At 46.4% G+C, this 20,935-nt stretch overlaps 1 pseudogene across 1 annotated transcript; it reads right to left on the bottom strand.

Annotated features, from left to right (window-relative positions):
- Positions 1–369: 369 nt before the first annotated feature.
- Positions 370–7,778, bottom strand: LOC102987374 (serpin A3-8-like; annotated as a pseudogene). The gene is made up of 5 exons (XR_008618680.1): positions 7,133–7,778; positions 6,299–6,537; positions 2,127–2,267; positions 859–1,105; positions 370–567 (listed from the first exon to the last, which is right to left on the bottom strand). The product of XR_008618680.1 is annotated as a serpin A3-8-like (transcript).
- Positions 7,779–20,935: the final 13,157 nt, after the last annotated feature.

Here is a 20,935-nt window from a genome sequence, read left to right as displayed (position 1 = left end):
CCTGGAGATGACACAGGCCCTGATCACATGAGGGACATGAAGAACCATGTGGGTTCCTTTTATTGCAGGCATGTGTTTATTGACCTTTCGCTCCCATACTCCCGTTCTGGCTGCTGAGGGGGATCCTCTGTCAGGGGAGCATGTGGAACTCGTCAGGTGGTGGAGGAGCTCGTCTGGGAACCTGGAAATAGTTGGTCTCCCAGGTTGAGGTGCTGGAGGGGAGCAGGGGAGATCCTGGGGGGAAGCCCAGCTCAGCTGCAGGAGTGAGGGGTCCAGGGGCTGTGCCAGAAGAGGTCAGGGTCGGAGCCCCTGCAAGGTCAGCACGAGGGCACATCCTGGACCCTGGGGGATGGAAGAGTGAACCTGGACCTAGGGCCAGAGCCCCCGGAAGTGGGCACCGGGCAGCAGGGGCCCCTCCCAGCCCTGGGCCTGAGGTCCAGTGGGCTTGGTCACAAGCACAAAGCCTGCTCCTGGGCTGGCTGGTGAGGCTGAGGCAGAGGGGCCCAGAGTCTGGGGTGGGCTTAGCGTGTGTGGGACGTCGGGGGGCTTGGCCTCAGGGCCCAGGCCCTGGCAGGAGCATGGAGTCAGGCAGATCAGCGTGGAGACACTCAGGAGAGAGTCCAGTCCAAGGAAGGTGGTTTATTGCTGGTGTAGGGCTCAGAGCGTCCTTCTAACCAGGACACAGACTCTCTGGGCATGTGAAACCCCCAGCAGAGTCACTGTCACCTTCCCAAGGGTGAGCAGGTGGGACCAGGCAGGGGGCTCCTCGGGGCACAGGGGCCAGGCTGCCCCCAGGGAGCTGGGCACCCAGCTCCTTAGCGAGGGGACCGGCCACTCAGAGGGGAGCTCTAGGCTTGCCTGGGGTTGGTGACTGCCCCAAACGATGATGCTCTGGGTGTCCTTACTGAGTGCGGGAAACACAAAGGGCCTGTTGAAATGCATAGTGATCCCTTCTCCAGTCTTGTAGATCAAGTTGCTTCCCATGGCAGCAGCTCCTCCCATGCCCTCCACGTCAAGCACAGCGCTGTGGACCACCTGTGGGGACACCAGAGCATCACCCACCAGGGACGAGGTGGGTGGGAGGCGAGCAGCTGCCTGAGTGCTTCTAAGGGGACCGACATTCATTCACCTTCTGCCGCTGGCCGCCACTGTGCTGTCAAACTGCTCAACTTGTTTGTTTCTCCCAACAAGCCTGTCAGCCGGTTCATGGTCGTGATGCGCAGATGTGCAAAGTGCAGGCAAAGGCTGGGAGCGCTTGGCCCAGGATCAGAGAGGAAAAGAGCAGGGCTTCCCTGATCTTGATCCCTGTCTGTCTGAGTCCAAAACACCCCCCATTTTAGGGGAGAGGGGCAAGGCAAGGCATTTTTCTCACAGGCAACTGTCCACAGTCCCTCCATGTCGAAGCAGCAGATGGGTGTGCACGGCTTTTGCTCATCTCCTGCCCCAGTGGAAATGCCCCTGAGCCCTCGGCTACTTTGCATAGGATGTGGCTTCCCATCCCCGGACCCCGCAGGCCCCTTGGCACGTGGGCCTCCTTTACCAGGTCAGGCCCCTCGGCACGTGGGCCTCCTTTACCAGGTCCTCTGGCAGGTGGGGTGCAGGGGAGACTGCAGGGCTGCCCAGCCTCCCCCATTCACCCTGACTTCTCTGCTTCTAGGATCACAGTACCAGGGCCCCTGGTGTTCTTGTCCTGTGCTCTTAGTGTATTTCCATCACGATGGCCCTGTAGCTGTTGTTAGTACCTATTACCTCTTACCTGCTCTGCTAGGCACAGCACATGAGCCAAGAACTATCATGCTCCTTTTAAAGATGAAGAAAGTGAGGGGTACAGGACTTGAATTATTTATCGCATAGGCAGTAAAAGCTGGAGCGCGAGACGGGGGTTCACAGCTGATTCCACCCCAGGACCTCCCGCTAGATGGGCTTCCATGTCACGATATGTTGCAGGGAAGGTGGAACCACCCCCGGGATGGTTGTAACCAAGCCCCTCTGAGGAGTCCGGGGAGGGTGACTGAGTAAAGAGAAATACAGTTATTTTACTCATTCAAGTTTACCCAAAAGTCTGGCTGGCCTTCATCATTCAAGCTCCCATGTGGAGATGACCTGTGCAAAGTTTAAACACCCACCTGGGAAACCACCAGAGCCTCTGCATCTTTAATCCCCCGGTCAGCTGTCGGGGGGAGACTTTCCCCATGCCCATGTGGGGAAGGATGTCTTGCAGATCGTAATCGCTGGAGATGGAAAACTTTGGAAGGTGGAGGTGAACTCTTGTTCTAGGAAATGAGAAAAATAAACCTGAACGTCTGCTGGACTCAGAGCCCGCCTTTCTCCCACGTCTCGGCGTGGTCTTCCTTGGTTTCTGCTCCAACCACCCGCTTCTCACTGGAAATAAGGAGTCTTTCCCACATTTTCTTCACCCCTCCTGCTTACTCTCCTAATCTGTTAATTATGCATTCCCATCTGCAGGAGTCTAACATGCCAGGCAGTGCACCAGCACCAAACCTGGCCCTGCTTCTCCCCTGCAAAGCTCCCATGTGGAGATGAACTGTGCAAAGTTTAAACACCCACCCGGGAAACCACCAGAGCCTCTGCATCTTTAATCCCCCGGTCAGCTGTCGGGGGGAGACTTTCCCCATGCCCATGTGGGGAAGGATGTCTTCCAGATCGTAATCGCTGGAGATGGAAAACTTTGGAAGGTGGAGGTGAACTTTTGTTCTAGGAAATGAGAAAAATAAACCTGAACGTCTGCTGGACTCAGAGCCCGCCTTTCTCCCACGTCTCGGCGTGGTCTTCCTTGGTTTCTGCTCCAACCACCCGCTTCTCACTGGAAATAAGGAGTCTTTCCCACATTTTCTTCACCCCTCCTGCTTACTCTCCTAATCTGTTAATTATGCATTCCCATCTGCAGGAGTCTAACATGCCAGGCAGTGCACCAGCCCCAAACCTGGCCCTGCTTCTCCCCTGCAAGCCTGTAGGGTGAGGGAAACACCCTAACTCCAGCAGCTGGAAGACTGTGCTGGGGCGGCTGCTCCAAGGGCACCAGGAAGGCTTCCTGCAGGAGGTGGCATGGAGCCTGAGTGCCGGAGGAGAGGAAGGAGCTGACTGGGTGAAGAGGAGTCCAGGAGGCAGGTGGATGCACTTGCAAGAAAGAGGGAAGAAAGAAGGGCTGCCCCACAGCACAGAGGCAGCCTGAGTGTGGGCTGTGGGGAGGGGAGGGGCCGGGAAGGGGCTTGGGCGGGCCGGGGAGGGCTGGGGGCTGCATTCAAGGGCCTTGAGGACCTGAACCAACCAATCCAGCATCTCTATCTTGTCTTCCCTGTGAGCTCCTTGAGGGCAGGGACGCGTCTGCTTCTGCGCAGAGGGGGCAGCAGGCTCTGGGAGCAACAGACCCTGTGTCCCACCCCCCAGGCCTCCCTAAGACTCTTGTCACGGCGTCAGCGCTTACAGATGCCAAATACGAGGAGGCTGAGGCTCCCATTAAATGTTGAGTCCCTCGGGGGCAGGGAGGTACCTATTCCTGCTGTAGTCCCCCTTCCCCCCCTCCCCCCCCCCCCCCCCTCCTTTATCCATTCATTCAACAGCTTCTTAGTGAGCGGCCTCCAAGGGCCAGGAATGTGTAGTTGCTTGTTCCACCAGTGCTTGTAAATCAAAGATGTCCCATGAATATTCTATCCATTTACAACTATTCATTGAGCCCACGCCCTGTGGTAACTCTTGGTATTGGAGAAAGGAAAGGGTTGGGAAGGGAGTACATGCAGGGGGAGGGTGGGTCCCATGTCCTGGGGTCTCCTGGGACCTGCAGTGAGGTGGGGCTGAGAGTCAGGTAGCCCCAAGGCATCCAGTGCCCTGGACAGGGGTTGGGGAAGGGACTGCAGCCTCAATATCACATCTAGGCAGGTCTCTCACCCCTTGCGGTTTATAAAGTGCCCTCCACACCCATTCCCCCCTTGGATCTGCAGAACCTCCCACTCAGGACAGTGGGTCAAGGACGCCCCAGGAATGTGTAGTTGCTTGTTCCACCAGTGCTTGTAAATCAAAGATGTCCCATGAATATTCTATCCATTTACAACTATTCATTGAGCCCACGCCCTGTGGTAACTCTTGGTATTGGAGAAAGGAAAGGGTTGGGAAGGGAGTACATGCAGGGGGAGGGTGGGTCCCATGTCCTGGGGTCTCCTGGGACCTGCAGTGAGGTGGGGCTGAGAGTCAGGTAGCCCCAAGGCATCCAGTGCCCTGGACAGGGGTTGGGGAAGGGACTGCAGCCTCAATATCACGTCTAGGCAGGTCTCTCGCCCCTTGCGGTATATAAAGTGCCCTCCACACCCATTGCCCCCTTGGATCTGCAGAACCTCCCACTCAGGACAGTGGGTCAAGGACGCCCCTCCCCTCTCAGTAGGGAGCTGAGCCCCAGAGAAGCACAGGCAGTGGCCGGGGGAGTGTGAGCCTGCGAGTGGCGCTCTGGGTCTGGGGCTACCCCGCCCCTGCGCAGCTGCCCACACACCCTCCCCTAGGCCCCCTGCAGACACTGGGCCCAGAAGTGCCTCCCCGTCTGCTGTCTCCCTTGTTATTGGTCTCCTGAATTCCATGTCCTGGCCTGTGTGTCTGCCCTCAGTTTATCCAGAACCCCACCCCTTCCCACCCTTCCCGGCTCTTCCTGGTCCACCCCCAGTGGCTCCCCTGGATGAGTGCACTGGGCTCCTGGCTGGCCTCCCTGCCGCCATGCTTGTCTGCTGTCTGTTCTCCACTGGACGACCTGGGTGATCCTTTGGAAACATGACTCAGATCATTCACTCTTTGGCCCAAAACCTTGTGATGAGTCTCTAATTCCCTTAGAGGGGGCGAGTCGAGGGGTCTGCCAGGCTCCGAGTGACCTGAATCCCCCCTGGGGGTCCTGACCTCTCCCAACTTTCCCTCTCACTTCCTCTGCTCTGCTGCTCTGGCCTCACTAACCCTCAACTACACCAGGCTCCCTCCCGTCTTACAGGTTTTGCACTGGCTGTTCCCTGAGCCAGGAATGCTTTTCCCCACCATATTCACACGGCTCAATCCCTCACCTCAGACACCACCTAAGCGCCTCCCTGCTTACGATCACAAACTACTTGCGGGTCCCATTTGTTTCATGATTTTACTGTGCTTGTCTCTCCCCACCTCCGCATTTCTCCCCTCTCGAAGTACCAAATAATTTATTATATTTATTTCCTGTCTGTCTCCTCCAACTACAAAGTAAGTGCCATTAGGGCAGGGAATTCACTGTTTTATTCGCTGACCTACCCTCTGAGTCTAAATTAGTCCCTGAGACATAGCTTGATCTTAATTAATTCATTCAACCAGTGCTGAAAGGTTGAATGAGGGCAAGGGAGAGATGGGGTGAGGTTGGGGTCTGGGGAGAAACGGGAGCTCCTGGTCCTTAAAGGAAACAGTGTTAGTGACCGTGGCTAGTCGCTGGCTTTGCCGGGAGGACACATGGACCCGCAGCCTTGTGAGCCAGGCTGAAGCCGGAGCCACACGGGGACCAGGAGGGCAGGGCGGGGTCAGTAGAGGAGGCGGCGCGGGTCTCCCCGCAAGAGGATGGAGCATTCAGTGACGGGGGCTTCTTGGGGAGATTGGGGCCCTGGGGCTTCATGGCGTGTGTATCCACCCCGCTTCCGTCCCATTGTTTCATGATTTTACTGTGCTTGTCTCTCCCCACCTCCCCATTTCTCCCCTCTCGAAGTACCAAATAATTTATTATATTTATTTCCTGTCTGTCTCCTCCAACTACAAAGTAAGTGCCATTAGGGCAGGGAATTCACTGTTTTATTCGCTGACCTACCCTCTGAGTCTAAATTAGTCCCTGAGACATAGCTTGATCTTAATTAATTCATTCAACCAGTGCTGAAAGGTTGAATGAATAATGAGGGAATTAATGTTTCGCCAGTGCAAAGCTGACGCTCAGCGCCTGTCTCACCTGAGGCCCCCACTGATCCCAGTCCCATCTGCCCCCCTCCACCTGCAAGAGGTGGAGCCACGGAGAGAACAGCACGAGTGGGGGCGTTGTGCGAGGTGCCTCATGACTCAGCGCATGCGGGTGTCAGAGGACCCTCAGCCCCGCCCCCTCTGACGTCACCATCTTAGAGAAGGCACAGTTCAGGCCCAGAGCCACGCAGGCAGCCAAGGGCAAGGTCACCCCTGGATGGGCCCTCCCACCTCTGCCCCCGCCCCTGGACATTACTGAGGCCCGGGGGCTGGGGCTCCGGAGTCCAGGAAGAGGGGAAGGGCCGAGAAGGCAGGTGGGCCCACAGCTCCGGGTCCTGGGGACAGTCAGCTGGGCTGCAAGGACTCTCTCCACCTCCTCAGCGTCTCTGGGAGAAACTCGACCTCCGGGTCCTGCATTTTGCCCTCCTTAGGGAGGACGAGGAACGCGCTGGCTTTGCTGGGGTACTTGAGCTCCACCGCGGGGCTGGCCAGCACCTCGTCCCGGAAGGAAGGCGTTTCCCGGCCCCCAGTGGTCACCGTGGGCACCTCCACTGTCCTGTTCTCGCTCACGGGGAACTCTGACTGCTTAGTATGTTGGGGGTCAGATGACGGCCACCAGCCTCACCTCAACCACCAGAGACTAAGTCCCCTGAGACGGAGCCCGTCAGACACAGCCCACAGTGTACACAGCTGAGACCTTCCTGAGCGTGTCCGAAAGCATCTCATCAGGGAGGAACCTGGAGCTCCCGGAAAGTCCCCTGAGACGGAGCCCGTCAGACACAGCCCACAGTGTACACAGCTGAGGCCTTCCTGAGCGTGTCCGAAAGCATCTCATCAGGGAGGAACCTGGAGCTCCCGGCCACCCTGGAGAGAGCTGAGACCAAAACTCCTTCCTTCTGGCAGCCGGGCAAGTTTAAGTCAGAATAAAAAGTCTCCCTCCGGCACAGACAAAGGGTTAGTGGCTCCCCTGCACTTATGTCCCGCACAGTCAGCTGTGATTTAGAAAACCCCGAAACAGACAAAGCCTATGATCGAGGCAGAGCCTTGGAGCCTAAGCCCCGCTCAGCCGGGAGCAGCCTGCTCTATAATGTTTTACCGAACGACACAGTTGGCAGCGGCTGGACAGCAATAGCCCTGAAGACACGAAACCAAAAGTGTGTTTCCTTCGGAATTAAACAGGGCAGCCACCTTTAAAGCAGACGTAATTCACCAGGACCGTCACTGTGCTCTGGGAAACGTTTCTGAACAACTCCACAATTTTCCCCTGCGTTTTATGCCTCACAGAGTCGGTGATGAGCTTCCTGGCAGTGTCGGAATCCCGGACGTCGGTGGAGAAGACCTCGGAGGGGCACAGCGCCCGGCATCTTCCCTGAACTTGTCCAGAAGCTTCAGCTGCTCCTGGACGAACACGGCGTTGCCCTCGCTGAGCTGCAGCTGGTTGCTGGGTCGGCCGAGCATCTGCAGGAGGTGCTGGCAGCCCTGGTGGATTTCTGTCTCGGGGGTCTCTGTGAGGTTGAACTGGAGGCCTTCCAGGATCTCCGTCAGGGTGGGTCCGCGGGCCCCCAGGGACAGGAAGGCCAAGGCCATGGAGACGCTCAGCGGGGAGAAGATGACATTCTCAATGGGGGTCTTCAAAGCCAAGTGCTTGTAGAGGCTGAAAGCAAAGTCGGTGTTGCCGGAGACGAATGTGTGGTCGCCCACAGGCGCCCCTTTGTGTTGTCCTCTGGGGTCACATCCTCCGGGTGAAGCCCGCCCCTTGGGAGGCAGCGGACACTGGAGCAGAGCCCAGCCACCAGGAGCCCCAGAGCCAGGAGGGGCCACATGCCCTCTGCCCTCATCTCTGAAAAGCAAAGCTCCTTTAAGTCTCGGTGTGTCAGATGATGTCCCACCCACCACCCACTGTCCCCACGTGGTCTCTGTTCTCTCTGCCTCTGCTGCTTTGTGACCTCCCAGTTCTAGGCACCCTCCTGGGCTCCCGACATACATGAGAAGGCTTTGGGGGCTCCCTCTCACCCTTTGAAGCAAGTCTTGTAATTGTTACCAATTTCCCCAATGGAGAAACTGGGCACAGAGAGGGAAAGGGGCTTTTCCAAGGTCACCCAGCAAGCAAGTGGAGGAGCGAGGGTGAGAAGCCTGGGTTGCCTGACTCCAAGGGGTGAAGGTGGTGATGGGTGTGAGGTGCTGTCCAGTGAGAACCCATCCCCCCTCCTGCTGGGAGAGCAGCCACCGTCAGAGAAGATTAGGAAGCAGGGGCTCCATTTCCACTATGTCCCCTGTCTGCCCCCCAGGACGGAGCCCTGGACTGAGTCAGAGGGCACAGCACCTCTCCCGGCCTCTTGATGACAAGTGTGTGACATTAGGGGGCACTCTCACTGTGGTACCTCGTCGCAGTGAGGGTTCAGTGAGAGAGGCCACCACAAGCAGCGGGGGCAGTGCTGGAGCCTGTGTGGCCCTGATAAGTGCTGGTGTAAAGATCAAAGGAGGGTAGAGTGTTCTTTTCAGCCCCTGGCAGGTGGACCCATGGTGGTTGATTCCACCGTAAGCTTGGAAAGGCCTCCTAATGGGGAGAAAGCAGGGTGGGCTCAGAGTCTCAGAGTCCTGGGCAAGGATTTCATTTTGGCCATTTGTGAGTGCTGTGTGGTGACAAACAAGTGACTGAGCCTCTCTGAGCCTCAGTTCCCATCTCTGCCCATGTTGAATGGCTCAGGTGACATAAAGTATGAAGGTGCTGGCTTCATAAGAGGAGTTCCAGAGGTGTCATCTCCTCCACATGCCACCCTCTCTAGGACCCTACAAGCCAGAGCTGTGATCCCTGAAGACAGGGGACAGAGGACAGAGCTACTGCATGAAAGTCCAAGAGAGGCTGAGTTCAAAGCTGGAGACCTCAGCAAACAGGACTACTTACCTTCAACCTCTGGCCCCTCATCTCAGAGTTCAGAAGAGAGAGGGCTGCTGGGGGGGAGGGGAGGAGAGAGGAAGAGAGAGAGAAAAGAGGCAGAGGAGAGGGAAGAGAGGGGAGAGGAGAGGAGGAAGGGGTGAAGGGGAGGGAGCTGAGCTGAGTCTCATCAAGAGGCCAGTGGAAAGGCCTTAGGACAAGCTGGGGACAGAGGTGATCAATTGCCCCAACTTTTAGTTTCCTCAGTGCCAATGCAGTCGTTTCTTTCAAAAAGAGTTAAACGTTTTCCTCCAAAATTATTCCTGGAGAAATAGTGCTTTTTTTATTTGGCTGGATTGGAGAGCTGGCTCTGTTTCTGGGCAGTCTGTCTTTTCAGTTGCTGGACAGACGCACCCTCCTGTCCGCTTGGCTGGGGACCCTATAGGGACAGTGGAGCCCAGGAAACTCCCCTAGAGACCCCGCAGCCTCTGCCCAGAAGGACACTGTGCGCTCATCCCATCCACCGGCTCTCTGAGAGCATCACCTGTGCCAGGCAAGCAGACGCACCGCACGGCCCTCAGGGAGGTTCTGACCCTGACGGTGGATGCACAGCTGTACGGGGTGCACAGCTGGCTCGAGTCAGAATCCCCCAGAGTCAAAGGCCGAAATGTCCCCAGAAGCCCTGGTAGCATATCCCTGCCTTTGCAGGATGAAAAGTGACACCCAGAGAGAGGACTGGTCTTCAGAGGAGGCAGAACACTCCCAGCATCGGACATAAGTCCCCCCACCTCCCTCCTGCCTCACGTTCCACAGGCCCCGTACAGGGTCCTAGAACCACCCTGGAAAGGGAGTCCCTTTGCTCTCAGTGTGGGAGCATCACGGATTAACTGCCTGGGAGAGCAGGATGCGTGGAGTGGATCCAGAGCCGCCACCTGCCTGGGATGCTGGATTTTCATGGGCGCTGCTGTCTATTTATCCCGCAAAGATCTCCTCCCCTGCTTGCGAAATGTCTGCGGGGACAGCAGAGTGTTCTGTCCTCAGACTGGAAACGGGCAGATGATCATTTCTGATAACAGGATTTATTAGATCTATTTGAACGACCTAGTTACAGAAATCGCTAACTTTTTGTCTCTTAAAAGAAAACTGAAGATAAACAAATAAAAAAATTTCCCTTGAGAGTGTTTTCTCCTATTTAAGAAAACTCATTTAAGTATGTGTGAACGCTCAGAACATAAACAAAAGGGGACATTGAAAAATATCCCTGACTATTGATCTTTAAAAAAATATATTGGTCTTGTTAGTTTTCCCCATGTTTATGATAACTTCACTGAGGACCACATAAAAACCCTGAGAATGTAGAGAAGGACATTGGGAAATATCCCCTAGAATTGTGTCACGCTGGGACAAGCCCACCAAACATTATTTTGTGTTTCTTTTGTCAGTCACTTTTCTTTGATTTGTGTCTGTGTGTGCACCTGTCTGTATGTGACAGGAATGTCCAAACCCAAACTCAGATACGTTTTTCGTAGGTGATGCACTTTGTCTACAGCTCGATTTACATTCCCAGAGAGGCAATGTGAGCCCCAAGGCCTCAGTGCTGAGTGTTGAGAGCGCAAGTGTCAGGGTTCTCTGGTCTCTGGCGCCATCTGTCTTTGGAGGCCTGCTGTGTCCTGGCCTTTGTCCCTACCCCTTCACTATTGGTTCACCCTAAGAGCTGGTTGACCTTCATCCCTGGCCTTGAGGTCTCCTTAGACTCGTCTTTGAGCTAATCCCAGGCCTTTCTAGAGCTCAAGGGAAAATACTTCCCTTTTACCCCTCTTAGTCACAACCCTTCCTCCATGACAACCCTTGACAGACCTCTGTGACCCCTGGGGGTTCCCCCAAGCATAGTTTGGAAACCACTGGCTTAGTGGTGAGGGTATGGCTTTAGCCTGAATACCTGAATCAAGAAAGTACTACTCACCTGGTGTGACCTCAAACAATTTACTGTAAATCCCTCAACATTAATCTCCTTGCCTCTGAAATGCAGATACAAAATTTCCCTGACCGAGGTGTCTATAAATATTAAGTGTAATAATACTAAATGTAAGCTCTAGTAGGACAGGATTTGGTTGGAGGGTTGTACAGCGCTTCCCTCTTTTACTACTTAGTAAATATTTGTTGGCTGTAAAGCATTGATGTGACTAAGAAGATTTTGGTCCCATCCTTCCTGAAATGACAATTTATGTCCTTTCAAACACCAAATAGTTCCAGAATAGTTACATATTTTTAAGCTCCACAGTATCCAAAAAACATAGGGGCTGAAACAAGACTGCAGTTTATTTCCCTCTCATGTACGTCCAGATGCAGGCAGTGGGTTGACATGGTGGTCCCGCTTTGTCAGGACTCAGGCTCCTTCTATCTTGCCGCTCGGCCATTCCTCATGTTTATTTGCCATGTCCCAGATGGGTTGTTGCTGTGTCCACCTTCCAGTAAAGGGCAAGAGGGGAAGGTAAAAGCACACCCTTTTCTTTGAATGGAATGTTCTAAATGTCATCTATGTTATTTCCACTTCTGTTCCACCAGCCAGAGTCTGGTCATATGGTCACACCTAGCTGCAAAGGAAGCTGCTCAGTGCAGTCAATATTCTACACTGGGTGCCATGTCCTAGCTAAAAATTGGGAGGGGAGAGAAAATGAGAATGGCCATTAGGCATCACTACTAACATTGTCCCAACATTTTCCCCGAGCGTTCCCAAATTCTCTGGCCTCAGGAGAGCCTTCATTTTCCTTAAAACTGAAATGACTTAGCCTGAACCTCCAGTCAATGTGAAGGGAGAAAATTTTTCCACTTTTTCCAAGTAACTCTGAGGATGTTTGAAGTGGTCCCCTCCAGGTCATCTCTGTACAGGCCACTGAGGCTACAGGATCACTGAAGAATATTGACCTCTTGAGTCAGCAATGTTTTTTGAACATTCCCTCCTCTGAGTCCAGGGGACCCTGGCAATATCTCTAAACCACACAAAAGGGAAAAAAAAAAAGAAATATTAATGGCCTACTGGTGTCTTAAGAGATATCCCTGCCCATAGGGATAGAGCTTTGACACCCTTGCTATATTCAAAATGTGGTCTGCAGACCAACCGCAGAGAGCTTGTAGAAAAGCAAACTCTTGGGACCTACCGCAGACCTACTAATATGGAATCCGTCTCCTGATAATCTCCCCAAGTATTCATATACACCTTACAGGCTGATGGGGCACAGCCACATAGCCTAAGCAGGTGAAGGGGAGCAGACTGTGCAGACTATGAAAACACAGAAGCCTCTGCAACAAGACGAGTTTTTTTAGAGTCTCAGGAATTGCAGTTTGGAAGGTACCAATTCAGGTAAAAGCAAAAGAGTGTTCCAAGGAAGAGAGAGAGTCAGGAGCTTATAAAGACAAAACCCACGAGGCTGTTAATGTTATCTGGCAAGAATTATGATTGACTTTGACACAAGAAAGGAAATAATTGTCCTTAAGAGATAGACTGTCATGATTTTTTAAGGGTAAGGTTCCAATAAGTAGACAGGTAGCCACAAATTACTTTAGGGTAAGGGTCTGATATGTATCTTGAGTCTGAAGACTGGGCAGATGTTCTGGATGTCGATATTAAGAAAATAATTGGTCAAAGTTCAGAACCCATTGGAGCAGAGATGTGCATACGTCGCAATTCTTAATTCTTGACTTTCTGTGCACATTTCCCCCTTATGTTCAAGATCTTTTGGGGGAAAGCACTGGTGATCAACCATTTGTTTACTTGGCCTCAGCGTGGACTTCTTTGGTGCTGGGAAGACTTATTCCCAGAGAATCATGTCCCATGGAGGAGGAAAAGAGGTGGTTGTGCAGGAGATATGCTTTTAGAGAGCTTATGGCCACATTTGAGCAATAAGGAGCCATCTAGGAAGTAAGTCTTAGGCAGCACCCGATATAGGAGAAATTCATGGATCTTCATCAGGAGGAATCTTACGGGAGTAATCAGTCACCTCCAGATGTCAAGCTATCATTATTCTCCTGGAGGCTGTCATAGTACAACAATGGCAGATATAAAACATAAGAAGTTTAAAACCAACAGAGAACAGATTAGAAAAATGATTAGCATGACTAGTTGCAATCTTGATTAAAATAAGGCACCAAGTCCAGAGGGGAGCCAGCTGAAAAAGATTTCTAGATGTCAAGGTTTAAGTCTCTTTTTGCAGTTTGAAATGTCTCTGATGATGGCATTGTGTGTTTAGGTAATCTTTCTGAGTGACTTATACAGCAACAGGCACAAAGATTGTCTATACATGAGCTATTATGGTGATTTCCCTGAGGTTTATATCAAGTTGTACAATTTTAGCTTACCTGGCTTCAGAAAAAGGGCAGTTTTATTTCTCAATGATTCCAAGTCAAAAAGATTAGAGGACAAACTGGAAACAGTACTTTGGAGAGTCAGAGCCAGATATTGGAGGAAACTAGAAGAATTCAGGATCTAGTTCAGTTTACAGGTAATACCAAAACATCAAAAACATTTAACAGCACCAGAATCTATTATCCACAAAGGCACATTACTGAACCATAATTTTTCTCTCTAAAATCACCCTCATTCTACCAAATATTGCCAAGTTAAGATTAATTTTTTGTTAACATAAGTCTGGTATCAATAAACTTGTCCTGTTTATTTATCTAAGTGTAACAAAAATAGCAACTGATCACATAAGCTCTTTTAAATCTGCTTTCCTGGAACTTTTCATTAGGAATCTCAGAATGAACCTTTAAAGGCCTCTCAAGCCCAGTAAAGCCAAGCCATATACTTGCCATCAGACTTTGCCTGCAATACCTTTAGATTTAGGTGAATCCCTCCCTTCTTGATATCCCCAAAATATCTTGAGCTTCCTGCAATTGCCAGGAAGTGACCTTCCTTACTCACCTGATTAGACAGCCGGGAACCCTCTAAGCAAAGTACTAGACTGTTTTTCCAAGGGGATTTTTGGCTACATAAAGTCAATCTTAGTTCCTTAAAGCTGGATGATAATATCGGAATGTATGCATACTCTTAAATATGACATTCCATACAAAGCCTTGGTAATAAATCAATGTTTTTCCAATTGTGTCCTGTTCTAAAGAGAGCAGATTATTTTGAATTTAAATGACAAAATTGCCATGAAAATAAGAATAGTCATTAAGAGTTTCTGAGTCCTGGAGAGTTCAGATGGGGAGAAAAAGATAAATGTTTCATCTTTGTTTACAAAGCTATACAATATCAAAATGCTGCAAGTCATAGATGTCTTGAGAGAAGAGGATTACTTAAATCTGGTAGAATGAAACATTAAAAAATAGGCAATATTTAAACCAAAAAGTCATACAAACTAATATCATCTTCATCAGTTCACTCATTCCCATGAATTTAATTCTTGATTTTGATCTTTTTTCCCAGTTTTATGAAGCCATCAGTTTCTCCATTCAAGTTCTGTAAATTCTTATCCAGTTCAGTGTTATGATCTGAAAGTTTATCAGAAAACTGTACTCCAGAGGAAGTATCAGAGTCCTTCCTATGAATCTCTCTGAAGGTGAAACATATTTATAAAAGCAGCAGTGTAAACAATAACTCTCTATAAATGAAAAAAGACTTAAAAATACCCAATATTTAAGATCTGAGAGTTTGTTATAATGAAACTGACAAGAAAACTTGGTATTTCTGTGACACAACATTTGAAGAAAGTAACTAGATTTATGACTGATAACATTATACCAGGATGTATTACTTTTCCAAGAATTTTACATAGTTTCTGAAACAAAACAAGTTTTTTTCAAGGTATCAAAAGATTTGGTGAAACTATTTTAAAGTAGTTATACCAAAAAACACAATTATTCTTAGATTTCACCTAAAAACTCTCATCGCATTTACATTTAATTTACTTATGAAAATTTTATCACACCAAGTTATATTTCTTGCTAACAAATTTTATATTAAAATTGGGTTCACTAAAAGTATTATACTTAATGTTGATAACTCTAAAGACACAACCATATTAATTAAAGTAACAAACTTAAACTAGCTTTTTAAAAAATTTTTATTGGAGTATAGTTGATTTACAATGTTGCGTTAGTTTCAGGTGTACAGCAAAGAGAATCAGTTATACATATACATATGTCTACTCTTTTTTAGATTCTTTTCCCACATACGCCATTACAGAGTACTGAGTAGAGTTCCCTGTGCTATACAGTAGATCCTTATTAGTTATATATTTTATATATAGTAGTGTGTATATATCAATCCCAACCTCCCAGTTTATCCCTCCCCCCCTTACCCCCTGGTAACCATAAGTTTGTTTTCTACATCTGTAATTCTATTTCTGTTTTGTAGATCAGTTCATTTGTACCCTTTTTTTTAGATTCCACATATAAGCAATATCATATATGATGTTTGTCTTTCTCTGTCTGACTTACTTCACTCACTATGACAATCTCTAGGTCCATCCATGTTGCTGCAAATGGCATTATTTCATTTTTTATGGTTGAGTAATATTCCATTGTATATATATACCACATCTTTATCCATTCCTTTGTTGATGGGCATTTAGGTTGCTTCCATGTCTTGGCTATTGTAAATAGTGCTGCAATGAGCATTGGGGTGCATATATCTTTTCAAATTATGGCTTTCTCCAGGTATATGCCCAGGAGTGGGATTGCTGGATCATGTAGTAGCTCTATTTTTAGTTTTTTAAGGAACCTCCATACTGTTCTTCATAGTGGCTGTACCAATTTACATTCCCACCAACAGTGATGAGGGTTCCCTTTTCTCCAAACCCTCTCCAGCATTTATTGTTTGTAGATTTTTGATGATGGTCATTCTGACCAATGTGAGGTGATGACTCATTGTAGTTTTGACTTTCATTTCTCTAATAGTTAGTGATGTTGAGCACCTTTTCATGTGCTTTTAAGCTACCTGTATGTCTTCTTTGGAGAAATGTCTATTTAGATCTTCTGCCCATTTTTTTGATTGGGCTGTTTGTTTTTTTGATATTGAGCTGTATGTTTGTATATTTTGGAGATTAATCCCCTGTCAGTTGCTTCATTTGCAAATATTTTCTCCCATTCTGAGGGTTGTCTTTTCATTTTGTTTATGGTTTTCTTTGCTGTGCAAAAGATTTTAAGCTTAATTAGGTCCCATTTATTTATTTTTGTTTTTATTTTCATTAATCTAGGAAGTGGATTGAGAAAGATCTTGCTGCAATTTATGTCAAAAATGTTCTGCCTATGTTTTCCTCTAAGAGTTTTATAGTATCCAGGCTTACATTTAGGTCTTTAATCCATTTTGAGTTTATTTTTGTGTATGGTGTTAGGAAGTGTTCTAATTTCATTCATTTACCTTTAGCTGTCCAGTTTTTCCAGCACCACTAATTGAAAAGACTGTTTTCTACATTGTATATTCTTGCCTCCTTTGTCATAGATTAGGTGACCAGAGCTGCATGGGTTTATCTCTGGGCTTTCTATCCTGTTCCATTGATCTATATTTCTGTTTTTTGTGCCAGTACCATACTGTTTTGATGACTGTAGCTTTGTAGTAGTCTGAAGTCAGGGAGTTTGAGTCCTCCAGCTCTGTTTTTCTTTCTCAAGATTGCTTTGGCTATTCGGGGTCTATTGTGTTTCCATACAAATTGTAAAATTTCTTGTTCTAGTTCTGTGAAAAATGCCATTGGTAATTTGATAGGGATTGCATTGAATCTGTAGATTGCTTTGGGTAGTCCTGTATGTCTTCTTTGGAGAAATGTCTATTTAGATCTTCTGCCCATTTTTTTGATTGGGCTGTTTGTTTTTTTGATATTGAGCTGTATGTTTGTATATTTTGGAGATTAATCCCCTGTCAGTTGCTTCATTTGCAAATATTTTCTCCCATTCTGAGGGTTGTCTTTTCATTTTGTTTATGGTTTTCTTTGCTGTGCAAAAGATTTTAAGCTTAATTAGGTCCCATTTATTTATTTTTGTTTTTATTTTCATTAATCTAGGAAGTGGATTGAGAAAGATCTTGCTGCAATTTATGTCAAAAATGTTCTGCCTATGTTTTCCTCTAAGAGTTTTATAGTATCCAGGCTTACATTTAGGTCTTTAATCCATTTTGAGTTTATTTTTGTGTATGGTGTTAGGAAGTGTTCTAATTTCATTCATTTACCTTTAGCTGTCCAGTTTTTCCAGCACCACTAATTGAAAAGACTGTTTTCTACATTGTATATTCTTGCCTCCTTTGTCATAGATTAGGTGACCAGAGCTGCATGGGTTTATCTCTGGGCTTTCTATCCTGTTCCATTGATCTATAGATGAGGGTTCCCTTTTCTCCAAACCCTCTCCAGCATTTATTGTTTGTAGATTTTTGATGATGGTCATTCTGACCAATGTGAGGTGATGACTCATTGTAGTTTTGACTTTCATTTCTCTAATAGTTAGTGATGTTGAGCACCTTTTCATGTGCTTTTAAGCTACCTGTATGTCTTCTTTGGAGAAATGTCTATTTAGATCTTCTGCCCATTTTTTTGATTGGGCTGTTTGTTTTTTTGATATTGAGCTGTATGTTTGTATATTTTGGAGATTAATCCCCTGTCAGTTGCTTCATTTGCAAATATTTTCTCCCATTCTGAGGGTTGTCTTTTCATTTTGTTTATGGTTTTCTTTGCTGTGCAAAAGATTTTAAGCTTAATTAGGTCCCATTTATTTATTTTTGTTTTTATTTTCATTAATCTAGGAAGTGGATTGAGAAAGATCTTGCTGCAATTTATGTCAAAAATGTTCTGCCTATGTTTTCCTCTAAGAGTTTTATAGTATCCAGGCTTACATTTAGGTCTTTAATCCATTTTGAGTTTATTTTTGTGTATGGTGTTAGGAAGTGTTCTAATTTCATTCATTTACCTTTAGCTGTCCAGTTTTTCCAGCACCACTAATTGAAAAGACTGTTTTCTACATTGTATATTCTTGCCTCCTTTGTCATAGATTAGGTGACCAGAGCTGCATGGGTTTATCTCTGGGCTTTCTATCCTGTTCCATTGATCTATATTTCTGTTTTTTGTGCCAGTACCATACTGTTTTGATGACTGTAGCTTTGTAGTAGTCTGAAGTCAGGGAGTTTGAGTCCTCCAGCTCTGTTTTTCTTTCTCAAGATTGCTTTGGCTATTCGGGGTCTATTGTGTTTCCATACAAATTGTAAAATTTCTTGTTCTAGTTCTGTGAAAAATGCCATTGGTAATTTGATAGGGATTGCATTGAATCTGTAGATTGCTTTGGGTAGTATAGTCATTTTCACAGTATTGATTCTTCCAATCCAAGAACATGGTATATCTCTCCATCTGTTTGTGTCATCTTTGATATCTTTCATCAGTATGTTACAGTTTTCTGAGGACAGGCCTTTTGCCAACTTAGGTAGGTTTATTCCTAGGTATTTTATTCTTTTTGATGCAGTGGTAAATGGGATTGTTTCCTTGATCTCTCTTTCCGATCTTTCATTGTTAGTGTATAGAAATGCCAGAGATTTCTGTGCATTAATTTTGTATCCTGCAACTTTACCAAATTCACTGATGAGCTCAAGTAGTTTTCTGGTGGCATCTTTAGGATTTTCTATGTATAGTATCATGTCGTCTGCAAACAGTGACAGTTTTACTTCTTCTTTTCCAATTTGTATTCCTTTTATTTCTTTTCCTTCTCTGATTGCCATGGCTAGGACTTCCAAAACTATGTTGAATAAGACTGGCAAGAGTGGACATCCTTGTCTTGTTCCTGATCTTAGAGGAAATGCTTTCAGTTTTTCACCATTGAGAATGATGTTCGCTGTGGGTTTGTCATATATGGCCTTTAATATGTTGAGGTAGGTTCACTCTATGTCCATTTTCTGGAAAGTTTTTATCATAAATGGGTTTTGAATTTTGTCAAAACACTTTTTCTGCATCTATTGCGATGATCATATGGGTTTTATTCTTCAATTTGTTGTTGTGGTGTATCACATTGATTGATTTGCAGATATTGAAAATCCTTGCATCCCTGGGAGAAATTCCACTGATCATGGTGTATGATCCCTTTAATGTGTTGTTGGATTTGGTTTGCTAGTATTTTGTTGAGGTTTTATGTGTCTATGTTCATCAGTGATATTTGCCGGTAATTTTCTTTTTTTGTGATATCATTGTCTGGTTTTGGTATCAGGGTGATGGTGGCCTCATTGAATGAGCTTGGGGGTGTTCCTTCTGCTGCAATTTTTTGGAAGAGTTTGAGAAGGGTAGATGTTAACTCTTCTCTAAATGTTTGGTAGAATTCCCCTGGGAAGCCATCTGGTCCTGGACTCTTCTTTGTTGGAAGATTTTTAATCGCATTTTCAATATCAGTACTTGTGATTGGTCCATTCATATCTTCTATTTCTTCCTGTTTCAGTCTTAGAAGGTTGTACTTTTCTAAGAATTTCTCCATTTCTTCCAGGTTGTCCATTTTATTGGTTTATAGTTGCTTGTAGTGGTCTTTTATGATCTTTTGTATTTCTGTGATGTCTGTCGTAACTTTTCCTTTTCTATTTCTAATTTTATTGATTTGAGTCTTCTCCCTTTTTTTCTTGATGAGCCTGGCTAAGGGTTTATCTGATCCATTGGTTATTTAGTAATATATTTTTTAGCCTCCATGTGTTTGTGTTTTCTACCATTTTTTTTCCTGTAATTGATTTCTAATCTCATAGTGTTGTGGCCAGAAAAGATGACTGATAGATTTCAATTTTCTTAAATTTACCAAGGCTTGATTTGTGACCCAAGATGTGATCTATCCTGGAGAATGTTCCATGTGCACTTGAGAAGAAAATGTATTCTGCTGCTTTCAGATAGAATGTCCTGTAATTATCAATTAAGTCTATCAGGTCTAATGTGTCATTTAAGACTTGTGTTTCCTTATTAATTTTCTGTCTGGATGATCTGTCCATTGGTGTAAGTGGGGTGTTAAAGTCCCACACTATTATTGTGTTACTGTCGATTTCCCTGTTATGGCTGTTAGCATTTGCCTTATATATTGAGGTGCTCCTATGTTGAGTGCATGAATATCTACAATTGTTATGTCTTTTTTTTGGGATTGAACATTTTATCATTATGTAGTGTCCATCCTTGTCTCTTGTAACAGTCATTATTTTAAAGTCTATTTTGTCTGATATGAGTATAGCTACTCCAACTTCCTTTTGATTTCTATTTGCATGCAATATCTTTTTTCATCCCCTCACTTTCTGTCTGTATGTGTCCCTAGGTCTGAAGTGGGTCTCTTTTATAAAGCATATATACAGGTCTTGTTTTTGTTTCCACTCAGCCATTCTATGTCTTTTGGTTGGTGCATTTAACCCATTTACATTTAAGGTAATTATCGATATGTATGTTCCTATTGTCATTTTCTTAATTGTTTTGGGTTTGTTTTTGTAGGTCTTTTTTCTTCCCTTCCTCTTTTGTTCTCTTCTCCTGTGTTTCCCGCCTAGAGAAGTTCCTTTAGCATTTGTTGTGAAGCTGGTTTGGTAGTGCTGAATTCTCTTAGTTTTTGCTTATCTGTAAAGCTTATGATTTCTCTGTCAAATCTGAAGGAGAGCCTTGCTGGGTAGAGTATTCTTGGTTGTAGGTTCTTCCCTTTCATCACTTTAAATATATCATGCCACTCCCTTCTGGCTTGCAGAGTTTCTGCTGAAAAATCAGCTGATTACCTTATAGGGAGTCCCTTGTATGTTATATGTCACTTTTCCCTTGTTGCTTTTAATAGTTTCTCTTTGTATTTAATTTTTGTTAGTTTGATCAATATGTCTCAGCATGTTCCTCCTTGGGTTTATCCTGTATGGGACTCTCTGCATTTCCTGGACTTGGGTGACTATTTCCTTTCCCATGTTAGGGAAGTTTTTGACTATAATCTTTTCAAATATTTTCTCAGACACTTTCTCTTTTTCTTCTTCTTCTGGGACACCTACAATTTGAATGTTGGTGCATTTAATGTTGTCCCAGAGATCTCTGAGAATGTCCTGATTTCTTTTCATTCTTTTTTGTTTACTCTGTTCCACAGCAGAGATTTCCACCATTCTGTCTTCAAGGTCACTTATCCATTCTTCTGCCTCAGTTATTCTGCTAT

The sequence above is a fragment of the Physeter macrocephalus genome, chromosome 11, assembly GCF_002837175.3.
Source record: "Physeter macrocephalus isolate SW-GA chromosome 11, ASM283717v5, whole genome shotgun sequence".
In the NCBI taxonomy this organism is placed as follows: Eukaryota; Metazoa; Chordata; class Mammalia; order Artiodactyla; family Physeteridae; genus Physeter; species Physeter macrocephalus.
The sequence above is the reverse complement of the archived record's forward strand: the minus strand, read 5'-3'. Positions and strand labels throughout refer to the sequence as shown.